Source organism: Notamacropus eugenii, chromosome 2, assembly GCF_028372415.1.
Source record: "Notamacropus eugenii isolate mMacEug1 chromosome 2, mMacEug1.pri_v2, whole genome shotgun sequence".
NCBI classification, from domain to species: Eukaryota; Metazoa; Chordata; class Mammalia; order Diprotodontia; family Macropodidae; genus Notamacropus; species Notamacropus eugenii.
Window position 1 is genome coordinate 148904702 of NC_092873.1, and position 14475 is coordinate 148919176.

General features: G+C 35.8%; 1 long non-coding RNA gene across 2 annotated transcripts in view; it reads left to right on the forward strand.

Moving 5' to 3' along the window:
• The window catches only part of LOC140523713 (uncharacterized), a 34378-nt gene extending 23896 nt beyond the window's left edge, over nucleotides 1–10482 (forward strand). For both annotated transcript variants that reach the window (XR_011973449.1, XR_011973450.1), the window contains 2 exons: nucleotides 5851–5913; nucleotides 10389–10482. This is a non-coding gene — a long non-coding RNA (uncharacterized lncRNA). The remainder of the gene's footprint in view (nucleotides 1–5850; nucleotides 5914–10388) is intronic.
• The last annotated feature ends 3993 nt before the right edge of the window (nucleotides 10483–14475 follow it).

Genomic DNA, 14475 nt, shown 5'->3' on the forward strand with positions numbered 1-14475 from the left:
GTTCATAGGGTTTCTGAGTGTATTTCCCTGGAAAAATTTACTTTATGGTGATGTTATGATCCATTGTATTGAAAACTCCCAGCCTTTGTTTGTTTTTACGCATTATTTTAAAAAAAAATGCTCAGATTGAAGGCCAGTGTCATGTTTGATGCCTTATGGAGCTCTAAGGACATGCCAGGAATTGTCACATAAATACATAGAGTAATAACCACCAGACAGAGTTTAAGGACTTGGAGGCCCAATTTATTTACAGCTATAGCATCATGAATTTCTGCTTGACTGTGATGTTTAATCTTATTTTTTAGTACATTTGAAAATCCTGACTCATGTAAAAGTCCTCAGTTAGATCTCTGGACCCTGTAGAGATATGGTTGCCAACACAACTTAGCAGCATGTATGTAAAACTGAAGATCCTTGATTTTGTGCAATTTGAGAAGAGTAATGAAAAGCCCTGCCTTTGTGAGTTTTATGGGTGGGAGAGTGAGGAGTTATGAAGCCATGAAAACAAACATTTACAGGGAACACATTTCATCTGCCTTCCATATTTTTACAATCCAGTCACCTTCCATGTTCCTCAATAAATTTCCATTGCCCCCTCACATGTATTAAATAAAATTCACATGAAACAAACTAGAAAATGACAGTGAGAATTCATAAATGTCTTTTTCTGAGAATAATGAACTGTAGAGACTTCCAATTTCTGGGCTAATGGCTAATCGAATTTAATCCAATCCAATCAGCATTTATTAAGCACCTGTGATCTGCAAAGCCCTGTATTTAGGGTAACAAAGACAGAAGGAAAAACTGTCCCTATCAAGGAACTCACATTCTATAGGGAGTCTATAGTATGTCAGCCAGCAGTTGGGCTATAATGATCTCAAGGGCAGGAAAGCTGTCATTTAGTTGATGAATAACCCCAATCTACTTGAAAATCTCCACTATATGCTATAATTGAGATCAGCTTAATGATGCAATTTGTCTCTATGAAAGCAGCATTTTTAGCTAAAACATTTAGATCAAGTAGTGTCTTTGGGGAAGGGAGATGTTTTAAAGTGGAGTATTTTGGTAACTTGGAAAGAACATTGGTTCTGTAGTCCAATGATTTGGGTTCAAATCCCACCTACAATATTTACTATCTCTGAGCAAATCACTTAACTTCCCTCTCCCTGATGTTCCTCATCTGTAGGGACCTCTGAGGTCATTTCTAGTACTAGATCTATGACCTTCATCTCATATATTTCAGGGGTAGCAGTTGACTGTGTGGAAGAGGTGGCAGGCACTAAAGTAGAATGAATTAGATGACACTTGGACAGGGAAAGGATGAGAAATTAATTCATTGGAATCAGGATCTAGGGGCTTTACATTGTTGTTGGGTTGACACAGATTGAGTTGCAAAGGCTAAGGTATCTTTAGACATATTTGAATTCAGGATAAAGTAGGGAGGGGTGACTTGGGGTAATGAACCCAGGCTGTCAGAAGCATAGGGGAAAGTGGTACAAGGACTGGAGTAAGCTGAGACATCTATTCCATAAATATAGACGAGAGGGAAATTAAGAAAAATTGTGGGTAACAGTACTAAGCAATGCCAAATAGAGATCAAAGATGGTCAGAGAACTAAGTCATGTCTACAGTAGAATAGAGAAATTAGAGCAGGTCTATGGGATGAATTAATAAATTGAAAAATATTTATTAAACACTTACCATTTCACAGGCAGAGTGCTAAGTACTATTTGGAATATGAGAGGAAGGATGCTATGAGTAAGTAGAGAGGAGCAACAGTAAGGAGTGTTGAATTGCTTTCTAGATTTTTGACTAATTGTGAGGATAAAAAAGGGGGATTCACTTTGTAAAAGTAGGGGGTTGCTTCTAATATATTATTAATTGACTTTATTTTTAAGAATTGTCATTAATATTTGGGACAACTTTATACAAAATATAACAATGTTAGCTCAGTTGATTTCTTATCACCTCCAGGATCAGTTATAAAATCTTCTGTTTGACTCTTAAAGCTTTTTGTAACCTGGTCACTTTCAGTATTTCTGGTCTTTTTACAAATCCTTCATCTCTATGTGATCCAGCAATATCTGTCTTCTTGCTGTTCTTTAAACACAACGCTTTTCCTTACTGTTCCTTTTTGCTTCCCAGCCCCTATGCCTGGAAATCTTTCCTTCTTTCACTTCTATCTCTTGACATCCTTGACTACCTTCAAAATGTAGCTCAAATTCCACCTTGTTTAAGAAGCATTTCCAGCCTTCCATTACCCTCCATGCTTAGTGCCATCTTTCTGAGTTGACTTTCTACTTATATTTCTACTTCTACATGTCTTGTGTATATAATTTATCTCATGTTGTTCTCATCAGAACGCAAGTTCCTTGTTTTCTCCTTTTCCTTTCTTTGCTCTTGAAAAGTACTTGCAGTCACCTCAGCAGGAATGTTACTACAAGAGTAGCCAAGAAAAGTGTTCCTACCTGCCAGAAGTAGAAATTGTCTAAAACCAGTGTAATAGAAGTGATACAAATTACTTCCAAGATCTCACGCTGTTACAGCTTACTGCACTTTAGCAAGAGAGGCTGGCAGATATTTGCTCTTGCTGGGCTAATGAGAAGAAAGGTGGGCTACTGTAATTTTATGTGCATTTGCTATTTTCCCTTGCTTTCAGTTCTAACCCAGAACTGAGACTCTATTCATGCCAGGTCTCCCTTTCACCTTTCCCACATTCTGTGAGTGGTAGGGGATTTAATTTTAGGACTATTCCTCTAATATCCTGGAAAGAAAAATGTGGAAGACTAGTAAAATGAGGTCTGGGAATATGATCAGAGGCTGAGCTCTTCTATGTCAGAATGCTGACACCTATTTCCTTGTATTTTAACCATTATGTCTCTGTCTTTTGATTACCAATGTCCTGTGAATGTGAGTAACCTCCTCAATCCAGAGAATTTCAACTGACTTGAGAGAGTAAAAGCTAGAAACAGCTTTAGGTACTGGGTTTCATATTTTAATGTTATTTATTTTAGTAATTTTTCATCTTCCTTAAATTCTTTATATCAGTTCTTTGCAAAAGCTAGGCCCATGTGACTGGAACTATTGGAACACTATTTTCCATTAGGAGATACCTCTACAAACTGTTTTTTGTCCTGGAGGAGCTTGACCTCTAATGAGAAGGTTTAAACTCCCTTTTTTCACACCCTTTGACTCATTACATTCCTCTAATCCTCAGATCCCTGAGGGGAAAGTATTGCTTAAGGCTTAAATTTGTGCTTGTGTCTTCTCATAAGAGGTATTCATTATACAATATGCATCAGGTATGGGACTTTGTTTCCTACAGACAAAAGAAATGATAAAAATACCATATTCATTGGTCAGACTTAAGCAAATAGTAATATAATGTCTGTTTCAATCTGCCAAGAGATTGAATCATAAGCATCCAAAGATGAAACTGAAATAGGGCATGGATGAATTATAGAGTCCATTTGTTCATGGTTTCCTCATGGAAGAGGGTCAAGAACAGAGTGAGTCACCCTTTTCTCTACTTTTCATAGGAAATCCTCAAATTACGTGATGATCCGTAGAAATTCTAAGGAATGGATCACAAGAGGTGAAACTACTCTTTTTATAAATATTGACTTGCTCTTCTCATTTAGTGGGCAAAAAATAAGTGGATTGTTTTGTCATCTAAAAGCACAAACCCTTCACTATTGAATCACAGATAGACTGAAACAGCCAAGAGCTCATAATGTAGGAGGTACTCAACTGACGAGACATACATGTGATCAGCTGAAAGTAGGAAGAACTCTGCGCATATTCTGTAAGGTTGCCCCACTACAATTAGCTAGGTTGAAGTCAGAACTGATAAGCATAGATAATAACATGCTTAACCATTGGGAACTACATGGTCTGTAGGTTTCATGTACTTACACATGTGAATAAAAGACCAAGATGAGATGATTGGCTTTGAATTTCACTATAATGCCATCTAGGAGATAACTCAAATGGTGACTATTTCCTCACTGAATAAGCAATCCAGTGATATGTTGTGTTTCTTAGAGTTTGAAGACGGTACTGCATCAGACAATATAGACTTCTTATACAACACCAGTGCCCCTACATTTCATAAGAGGCACCCATAAAATGCACACACAGAGTAAAAGCACCACAAACATAATAACTGATCTAGTTTCAAATCATAAATATTTCTTTTCAGAGTCAAATAAAAATTCCATGTTTCAAAATTCCATTTTGTTTTAGGGTAATTGTTAAAGAAGAGGAAGATGATATCTTGCCTCAGAGAAATTAGACACTGATATCAAATGTAAGACAATCTTATACATAAAGTATACTTGAATAAAAATTATATAAAGTGGGTAAATGGATTATATACAGACCCACCACCAAAATCATTTATGGGTGGTGGTGTATCATGATCCAAATTAAATTCAATAGATACTGATTATTACCTATGTAGAAGGCTGTGATATAGGTGCTAAGAATACAAATCTATATGCACAATAATCTTATTATTGATGACCTTATAATCTCATTGGGATTTGGAGGAAGATACATATACAGTGATAAGTATGATATATGGAGAATGTGATAAGTATATAAGAGAAGTCCACATTCAGTAATATGAAAAATTTCCTTATCAAACACCACTTAATAGCAGTAAAAGTGAATGGAATTGAGTGATTACTTTTACCTGGGAATATGTAATTGAAAATTTTCCTGGTTCCTCTCCTCCAAAGTTTGTCAGATGGTTCATCTCATAGATACAGAACACTGAGTAAAAAGACTGAAAGAAATATTTGACCTCTTTACTGCATCTAGAGTTTAGAAACTGGCTTGAAAGAATTAATATGAAAGTTATAAATTCAGGCCATCTATCAGTAAAATGGCATCTTCTTTTTTTGCTATTTCATATCCTCTCATATCTTAGTTATGGAATGTGCCCTTTTCTTCATCCTCTGCCTTGGTTCTATGGGAATATATAGTGAGACTTTCTCACCAACTATATTTCAAAGCCACAGGATGAATTAAATTCTTCCCCTCACCTTCTTTTTCCTTCTAACATTTCAGACAATTATAATATTCAAAGATTGTGAAGTGTAGATTTGGGAATGAAAGCAGTAGAAAATGCCATCTCTCCTCACTAGTCATTGCCCTAGGAATTCCTGAAAAGTTGGAAAACTCAAGTAACACACTTCAGAAGTAAGACTTTTTCTATAAAGGAAGTCATATGCTATTATGAATGTGCATATGCATTATATATGTATGTATGTATGTGTGTATGCATAGGTATACACACATATATACAAATATATATGTTATTATGTCCGTTAATTGTCTCATGAACTAGGTTTTCGTTACATAGATAGACAGAATGAGATTTGATTTAAAAGCCTGGAAAAAATACCTTTTCTTAAAAGCAATGTGGAGAGAAAATAAAGCTTTAACGGCTTTGTCCTAAGTTAATTTTCATTTTAAGTCTACCATTACAATCTGTATCATTCAATAAAATTTGCTGGGACATATATATTTTATATGCAGTATCATTTTTTTTACTTTAGAGTCTTAACAGATTTATAACCTGACCACCTGTTTAGAAAGCATTTATTGCTATATCGCGGGAAATGGACAACAGAGGCTGATAACTAGATGAGTCTCTCTAAAATAAGTCTCCTCAAATTTATTATAAGGTTTTTAGGGGTATTATTCTGAGAAGAGTTCAAGGAAAAGTTGGCAGTTGAGCTGAGCACCAATACCTTTCAGGTTCCAGTGACTTTCCATATTTGATTTTCATCATTTACATTGTGAGACAAGGAGAGCAGGAATTTTGTTCTCTATTTCTTTTAGATGAGAAAAGGAAGAATTAATGTGGTGAAGTGACACTCAAAATGACACAGCAAATAAGAAACAGTGAGTAACAATCTCTAAACTAAGTATTTTTTCTTTATATCCAAAGTTTTTTCATCTGTACCACATTGTCTCTTTTAAGTTCTTCATGGTAAAAAATCTAAATATCTTATTTGACTGTATTCCTCCAACTGGCAGTATTTTAATTTCTCTTGACTCTGGATCCTCCTTCTCTGGACCTGACACTACTTCCTTTTCTAGTGCAATGGTCTGGAGAACTAATTAGAAGTTTGCTCATGGCCATAAGCAATGGGCAAAAATCTTCTAGGTGCAATCTCTCACACAAAGATATCTATATTTTGTCATTGTTCTTTCTCAGACATGTTACAAGTCTATGGTAATGAATGCCAAGAGTGTATCATCAGGCATTCCCTTTTACAAAAAAAAACAAACAGTTTTTCTCTCATTAAATAAAACATATAAAACTGATCATTCCATTCTGGAATTACTGATTAGAACAGTCACAAAAGACTTTATTGTTTTTCTGTATGTATTCTTTCCTTGTCTAGTAGGACACATGTGAGTGTGGGGGGCTGAAGTTCTGACAGGTTACATGTTTGACTTATACAGAACATCTGAGACATACACCACAGCTTGTTAATTTTTTACTTGACAAAAACAAATTTGCAAAGATATCTGATTTCCATGTTTTTAGACATCAAAGATAAGTCCTTCCTCTCCTGAGTTTTGTATGTAGTCATAGAAGATTGATCTAAGAAGTATCAGCAATTTTTAAAAGAAATGTTGAAAGAAGCTATTTTATTGTTTCTTCTGGCTAACATTTTATAAACAAAATCTATAGAAATATAACATATAATAATAAAAAGGAACCTTAGGGGTCACTTGGGACAAACCAGCTATTCTACAAATTAGGAAACCAAAGACCGAATAGTAAAACCAGATTAATGATGGGGACAGAGTTTTGATGGCTGAATAGAAGTGGGATCTGCTAGAGCTCACATTCCCAATCCCTCAAAAAACCTGTAAAAATAACTCCAAACAAATTCTAGAGCAGCAGAAGTCACAAAATAACAGACAGAAAAAATTTCCAGCCCAGGACAATCTGGAAGGTTGACAGGAAGGTTCTATCACATTGGGCTGAGAGCAGAATATAGTTCAGCATTGATTGAACCAGTGTGGACAGGGTTGTAGTACACCTTAGGAAACTGAATTGCTGGCTGCTGCTGTTTTTTCCAGAATTCCAAACCCACAAATGCCAAAGATCAGTGGGAAAAGTCTCTCACCTGGCTGAGAGAAGAGTATGGTCTGTGACCAGCCCCAGTCCCAGTCCCAGCCCCAGATCTGGCCCCAGACCCAGGATGGCAGCAGCCTTTGTTGAAGTGGAGACTGTTTATGGAGTCTTCCTCTTAATAAAGAGCTAAAAAATCAAGTAATTGGCTAGAATAATTAGCAAATGGGGGAGATGGAGAAACAGACTATAAATTCTTATTTTCTCAGTGAAAAGGTATTTTTTTTACATCCTTGGGGACAAGGAAGGTCAAAGTATACAACCAGAAGAAAACAACAAAGTCAGAGCTCCAACATTCAAAGCCTCCAAGAAAACTATGAATTGGTCTCAGGCCATGAAAGATATATAAAAGGATTTTGAAAAAGAAAAGTGGAGGAAAAAGTGGGAAGAGAAATGAGAATGATGCAAGAAAATAATGAAAAAGAAATCAACAACTTGCTAAAAAAACTGCCCACAATGCTGAAGAAAATAAAATGTTTAAAATTAAACTAACTTAAATGGCAAAAGAGGTCCAAAAAGCTAATGTGGAGAAGAGTGCCTTAAAAAGTAGAATGGGTCAAATGGAAAAAGAGGTCCAAAAGCTCACTGAAGAAAATAATTCCTTACAAATTAAAATTGAGAAAATGGAAGCTAATGACTTCATGGGAAATCAAGAAATTATTAAACAAAAAAATGAAAAAAAAATAGAAGACAATGTGAAGTATCTCATTGGCAAAGCAAATGACCTGGAAAATGAATCCAGTAGAGATAATTTAAAAAATATATATATTTGGACTACCTGAAAGACATAATGAACAAAAGAGCCTAGACATCATTCTTCGAGAAATTATCAAAGAAAATTGCCCTGATATTCTAGAACCAGAGGGTAAAATAGAAATGGAAAGAACCCAACAATTACCTTCTGAAAGAGATTCCAAAAGAAAAACTCTTAGGAATATTGTTGCCAAATTCCAGAGTTCCCAGGTCAAGGAGAAAATATTACAAGCAGCCAGAAAGAAACAATTCAAGTATTATGGCAATACAATCATGATAACATAGGACTTAGCAGCTTCTATACTAAGGGATTAGGGGCTTCAAATATGATATTCCAGAAGTCAAAGGAGATAGGATTAAAACCAAGAATCATCTACCCATCAAAACTGAGTATCATTCAATGAAATAGAGGACTTCCAAGCATTCTTGTTAAAAAGTCCAGAGCTGAATAGAAAGTTTGACTTTTAAATACAAGAATCAAGAGAAGCATGTAAAGGTAAACAGGAAAGAGAAACCATAAGAGACTTATTAAAGTTGAAGTGTAGAGAAAGGGAAAGGTAGCATGTATTCAATCTTTTCACATTAAGAGGCAAGAAAGAGCTTTTAGGGGAGGGGAAGAAGGGGAAGGTGAGAGGGAATACTTGAGCCTTCCTTTCATCAGATTTGGCTTCAGGAGGGAATAACATACATATTCAGTTGGGTATGGGAATTTATCTTACCCTACAGGAAAGTAAAGGAAAAGGGAATAAGAGTGGAAGGATAATAGAAGGGATGGTAGATTGGAAGAGGGGGTATCAGAAGCAAACACTTTGGTAGAAGGACAGGTCAAAGGAGAGAATAGAATAAATGGAGGGCAGGAAAAGACAGAGGGAAATACAGTTAGTTTTTCACAACATGACTGTTATGGAAGTGTTTTGCATGACTACAGAATTGTGTGAAAACTCTGATGCAATTTTGTTTATTTTTGAATTATATTAGTATTTGTGACATTTTTAGCTTATTCATAAGTAAAGGATTATGGTTAATATCTAAATATGTCATAATTTTGTGAATTTTATTTTTGTGTAAATGAAAGTCCCCTTCCCCTGATCCTGAAAGGATTCTGAGAAATAAAGTAGCTACTAGAAGGTATTGTCTTACAATGTTGTTAACACTAGCACGCTAAGAGGGCTTAAACATAACTTAATTGTTGTGATCCTTCTCTAGGAATATATACATGCCAATTACCATTGACCAGGTTTAGTCTGTCTGTTGAAACAGTTTTACCAGGGTGTCACCCCTGTGCATACTTACAGCTTCTTAGAGTGACAGGTGAGGGTTGAGTGAAAGGACACAAAACATGGATAAACATCCTTGAAAAGGACTTAGCAAACCCTCACATGAAAGTGCTACTTCTCCTTGAACACCAACAGGTTTCTATTTTATTGGTGAATTAGGGGAAAAAATGATAGAAAAGAAGATGTGTGTGTGTGTGTGTGTGTGTGTGTGTGTGTGTGTGTGTGTGCGTGTGTGTGTGTGTGTGCGCGTGTTGTATAGATTACTGCATGGTTGACTTAGACAATTTATTTTGTTTGCTTTCATATCCTTGGCTGATTTCTGTGAAACTTTCTAATCTAAAAGTTAGGTAGAGACATGGAGGTTACGTAGCTTTGTGGCTCACTGGATAGAGTGTTTGGTCTGGAATCAAGAAGACATGAGTTCAAATCTGTCCTTAGATATTTACTAGCTGTGTGACTTTGGGCAAGTCACTTAATCTCTATTAGTTCTCATCTACTGTAGAAGAAAATGACAAACCACTTCAGCATCATTGTCAAGAAAACTCCCTGGAAAGTATCGGTGTGCTTTGTTTCACAGGGTCATAAACAGTGAGAAGGAATTGACCAATAAGGACAACAAATGTGAGATCACTCTTCCACACAGATGGACATCATCAGCGCAGGCATAACTTATTACAAATTTGAAGAAGATTAGAAGTTTGACTCAGGAAATGCAAAGTTAGCAAACAGCAAAAATACCAGAACAAAATAAACAACAACTAAATAAAGGTGTCATTAAGTTTGCTCATGGACCCATTTCTATCTTATTGCAATTATACTAAGCCAGTCTCTAAACTTTAAAACATCCTATGCGGACACATTAGACAAGTTCACACTCAGGATTTTTATTCAAACATTTCTTGTATGAGGATGCCTTGAATCCATGAGATTAATCCACAGACAAATACAAAGAGATTGGAAAATGCTTCCACTAGAGCCTCATAAAAATTTATGGGACCTTACTTTGTTCTTAACTTTTATGAATATAGTTCACACAAAGAAGGACACGTATTGTTCATTTATTTCCCAGTCTATAATTGTACAAGTCGCTCTTGTTCTTTCTCTTTTCTGTCTGGATATACAGACTTTGTGTCAGAAACATTCATCACGTGCAAGTAGAGGTACACGTTGGTGATTTTTTCTCATTTTTCTTGTTTCAGATACCTCTACCTGAGGAAACCTCAGAAATTACACTCATGGAAACTGAGTAGAAGACAGACATTTTATAGAAGGAAATTTTATTAAAATAATTTTAAAACCAAATGGAAATCCAGGGCTCTGCCTTGAATTCTCTTTTATAGACTCAGTTATCATATTAACTCTCTTGGTTCAGCTATTACAACCACACAGACAGCTCTTATATCTATATATTTAGGTCTCGCCTCTCCTGAACACCAGTCCAGTATTACAATCACTTAATGTACTTCTCTAAATGGATACCCCATAGATATTTCAAATATGATATGACCCAGAAAGAAATAATTATTAAAACCACAACAGAAAAACATTCTAGGTGGTTCAGTGGATGAAGCATTGGGTTCAGAATAGGAAAGACTCATTTTCATGAGTTCAAATGTGCCCTCAGACACTTAGTAGCTATGTGACCCTGGGCAAGTCACTTCACCCTATTTGCCTCACTTTCCTCATCTGTAAAATAACCCGGAGGAGGAAATGGCAAACCACTTCAGTTTCTCTGCCAAGAAAACCCCACATGGGAACACTGAGAGTTGGACATGACTGAAAAAAAGACTAAGCAACCTAATATTCTTTTGAGGGTACCATCATTCTCATCATTCAGTTTCACAACTTCAGAATCATCATTGACTTTTGCATCTCCCCCACTACTCACATCCAATATTTTTTCAAGTATTTTTCAATTCTACCTTACATCTCTCCTCTTCTTTCCACATGCATTGTCCCCCATTTAGTTCAGGCCTTCATGCCTACCTCTCGCTTTAACTATTGGAATTATCTTTATATTGATAGGTATTTTTACCTCCAGACTCTTTCCTCTCTCTAACCCATCTTTAAAACAGCTACCTAATTGATATGCCTAAACCATAGGTCTGACCATATAATTCCCCTGCTCAAAAAACTCCATTGTATCCCTGATGTTTCTATGATTAACTACACATTCCTTTGTTTTGCTTTTAAAGTCCTTCACAAACTAGCTGTAGCCAACCTTTCTAGGATTATTGCACATAACTCTCCTTGCCTACTTTATATTCCATCCAAAGTGACCTATTTGCCATTTTTAATATATCACATACCATTATCCTAACTCAGTAATCCTGCACAGGTTATCTTCTGTGACCAGAATGCCTTTGCACTCTATCTCTCCAATGGAGAATTTCTGGCTTTCTCCAAAACTCAAGTCAAATATTATCTCCTAAAGGAAGCTTATCTTGAATATCCTTGCCCCCTGACCAAGTACTCTCATCCTGAAAATTTCTTTATACACAACATGTTTAATTTGCTTGCATACATGCCATTTCCCCCCAATAGGCTGAAAGTTAGTTGAGGTACTCTCTCAGTTTCATCTTTATATTCCCAATGCCTGGCACAAAGTAGCCACTTAATAAATAATTATTTGTTAGTTGACTAGATAAATTACCTTCTAATACTCACTGTTGTCTTTTTGAAAAATAAATCTCAGCACATCATGTCATCTCATGTTGACATATTCAAATGGAGGAAGAGATCAAGAAAATCATTCACCTCTTTCTCTAAAGATAGTGTCTAACAGTAAAGTAAATAGTGTCAGAAGCTTAGATTCCTGTATTAGTTGTTTCTTCTCAAAAGACAAAGACCATATTCACCTATTAAAAGAATTAAATCCACAGAAGGCCAACCTTTTGGCTGCTGCCAGGGTAGTGACTGCATCTTTAGTTTGGAATTCTGTACCTAAGTCCCAAATCATGTTAGTGAGCCATGTAATATTTGCTCTTTTTAAAATAGTTCTAAAGTTGCCATGATGATACATGATTTCCTCTATTTAATTTGCCAAATGAACCTGTTATCCTCACTTTAACCTTCCCTTCTGAATGCATAATCAAATTATTTTTGTTAATAGGATGCATATTTTGAAACTAATATTTCAGGCTAGCTGTTACAGGAAAAATAATGGGGAATAAAAAATGAACAGCAGAAGGAATACATTATACAGTTTCTGAAAATCTAATTATAATGATTATTAATGATTTTTGAAGGGTTTCCAAATATCTCCACCTGAATATGTTCAATATAAAATAAGGACGGAGCAGCAGAAGTGTGGGAGGGGGAAAGGGCAAGGTACTTTGTAAAGTAAAATTCAGTAAAGATAAGGACTAAGAAAATTGAAGCACAAATTTAGTCACAAGACATTTTAGAGGAGGCCATTGAATCTACTTGATATCTTTCCTTTAACAAATGTGGAAACTAAGACTTAGAGAAGTTATTATACATTGCACATTAACTTTATGCTTAGATCCATCATGACTTTCTTTGGTGCTTTATAAAACAGTGATCAAATATTATAGTTAAAAGAAAATCATTTCACTTTTATTTTGGTTCCTAGTTTGAAGGATTTTCTTCTCTTATGAAAGCTTACTAAAGACTCCAGGTAGTACAAATTAGATTGGGATTTCAGTTTGCATTTGTGGTTAAGAAATAAGTATTGGAGCATGAAATTTGCAACCCCCAATCGCAGTCTGCCACTGTTAGAAATAGTCAAACCCTTCCTTCAAAATCATAAGCGAACTTTCCACAAAAGATATCTGAACTCTAAATTTTGAAATGGAAAATGAGATGAAACTACTCTTCTTCTGTAACCAAATCTGTTTCCCATATGCAAATAAAATAGAAAAAAAACCAAAAACATATTAACAGCATAGGCAAATGCACAGAGTTCAAGATTTAGCCAGCAAACCAGGTCAATCAATTATATACAGTACATACACAAAAAATATTACCAAAACAACTTAACAATTCAAAAGTATGTTTAAAAAAAAAAAACAAAACTAGAGCTTCTTTGCACACAAAGAACAAAGACTGAAATGGAAAATGCAATTTGGGGCAAACCCTGGAGTGCTTCTCATGGGAGTAGAAAGATCCCTGGAAGTAATCTGCATTTCCATTTCCAATCCATCTGTTTATTCCCTTTGTAAATCTGGCCAGTGACCACCTCCTTGGACCTGTTTCCTCATCTGTAAATTGAGGGTGATATAAGATCAGTGAGTTTAAGTATTTTTCCTAGTTCTAAATTCTATAATTCGACAATCTTTCTTATGCATTTAAGGTAAACTTACAAATGCTGTTTGCACATGGTGAGGGATTAAAACTCAAAAGGTTCTGTAGCACACAGAACTGCAGGTAAAGGATGTTTCTAGTACTGGAAATAAAGTAGATGTCTGTCAGTTGGGGAGTGGCTATACAAATTGTGGTACATGAATGGAATATTATTGAACTAAAGAGATGAAGAATATTAAGAAGACAGAGAGGTGTGAGAAGACATGAACTGATGTAATATCAATTATGCAGAACCAGGAAAATGGTGGACATTACCTTCTTTGACCTGCATCCACAGAGGACAGGGAGAGGTAGGAGAGGGGACTGATCTTCTGCACAGATAGTTTACCCAGATTCCCAAATTCTGAGGTTTATTTGATTTTGATGGTGAAGTGGTTTATAGGAAGAAGGAAGAAGTCATTACAAGAAAGAGAATGGGAGGAGGTCATTGCTGGGGAGACAGGAGTCTCTGTGTTGCATTGGAGAAGACACGAGAGCAGATAAGCTCACAATTGTTCACAAAGTGCTGAGAGTTATTATACAAGTGTGGGAGACCTGTGTGTGGTTGACTCAGAGTTGATTAGAAGAAGAGGCACTGAAACTCCCTTCTTCCCCTTCTCTCCCAACATACCTTTCTTCACTCAAGCAAAAAAATAATAGTTTCCCTATCAATAGTCAAAACCTACATTTCATGTTCCCACTGCAGCTTTCTTGCCTTTCAAGTCAAGTCAGCAAGGATAAAAGGGCAGCTGGGGCTTTGAGAACTTTGGTCATCTCTTGAAAATTCATCTTCACTACTATGCCTTTAAAATATGATAAAACTTTGTGACAAACAAAACCCAGGTTGTTTTTTGTATTTTAATTAACACAAAGAGATTCAGTCAAGAGAGACCAAAATGAAGTTCCTTTTTCAGAGAAGAGTGATATTTTCTGGACAGGAAGAGTTATACTGAGGCCAGGATTTATACAGAGCCATAGAAG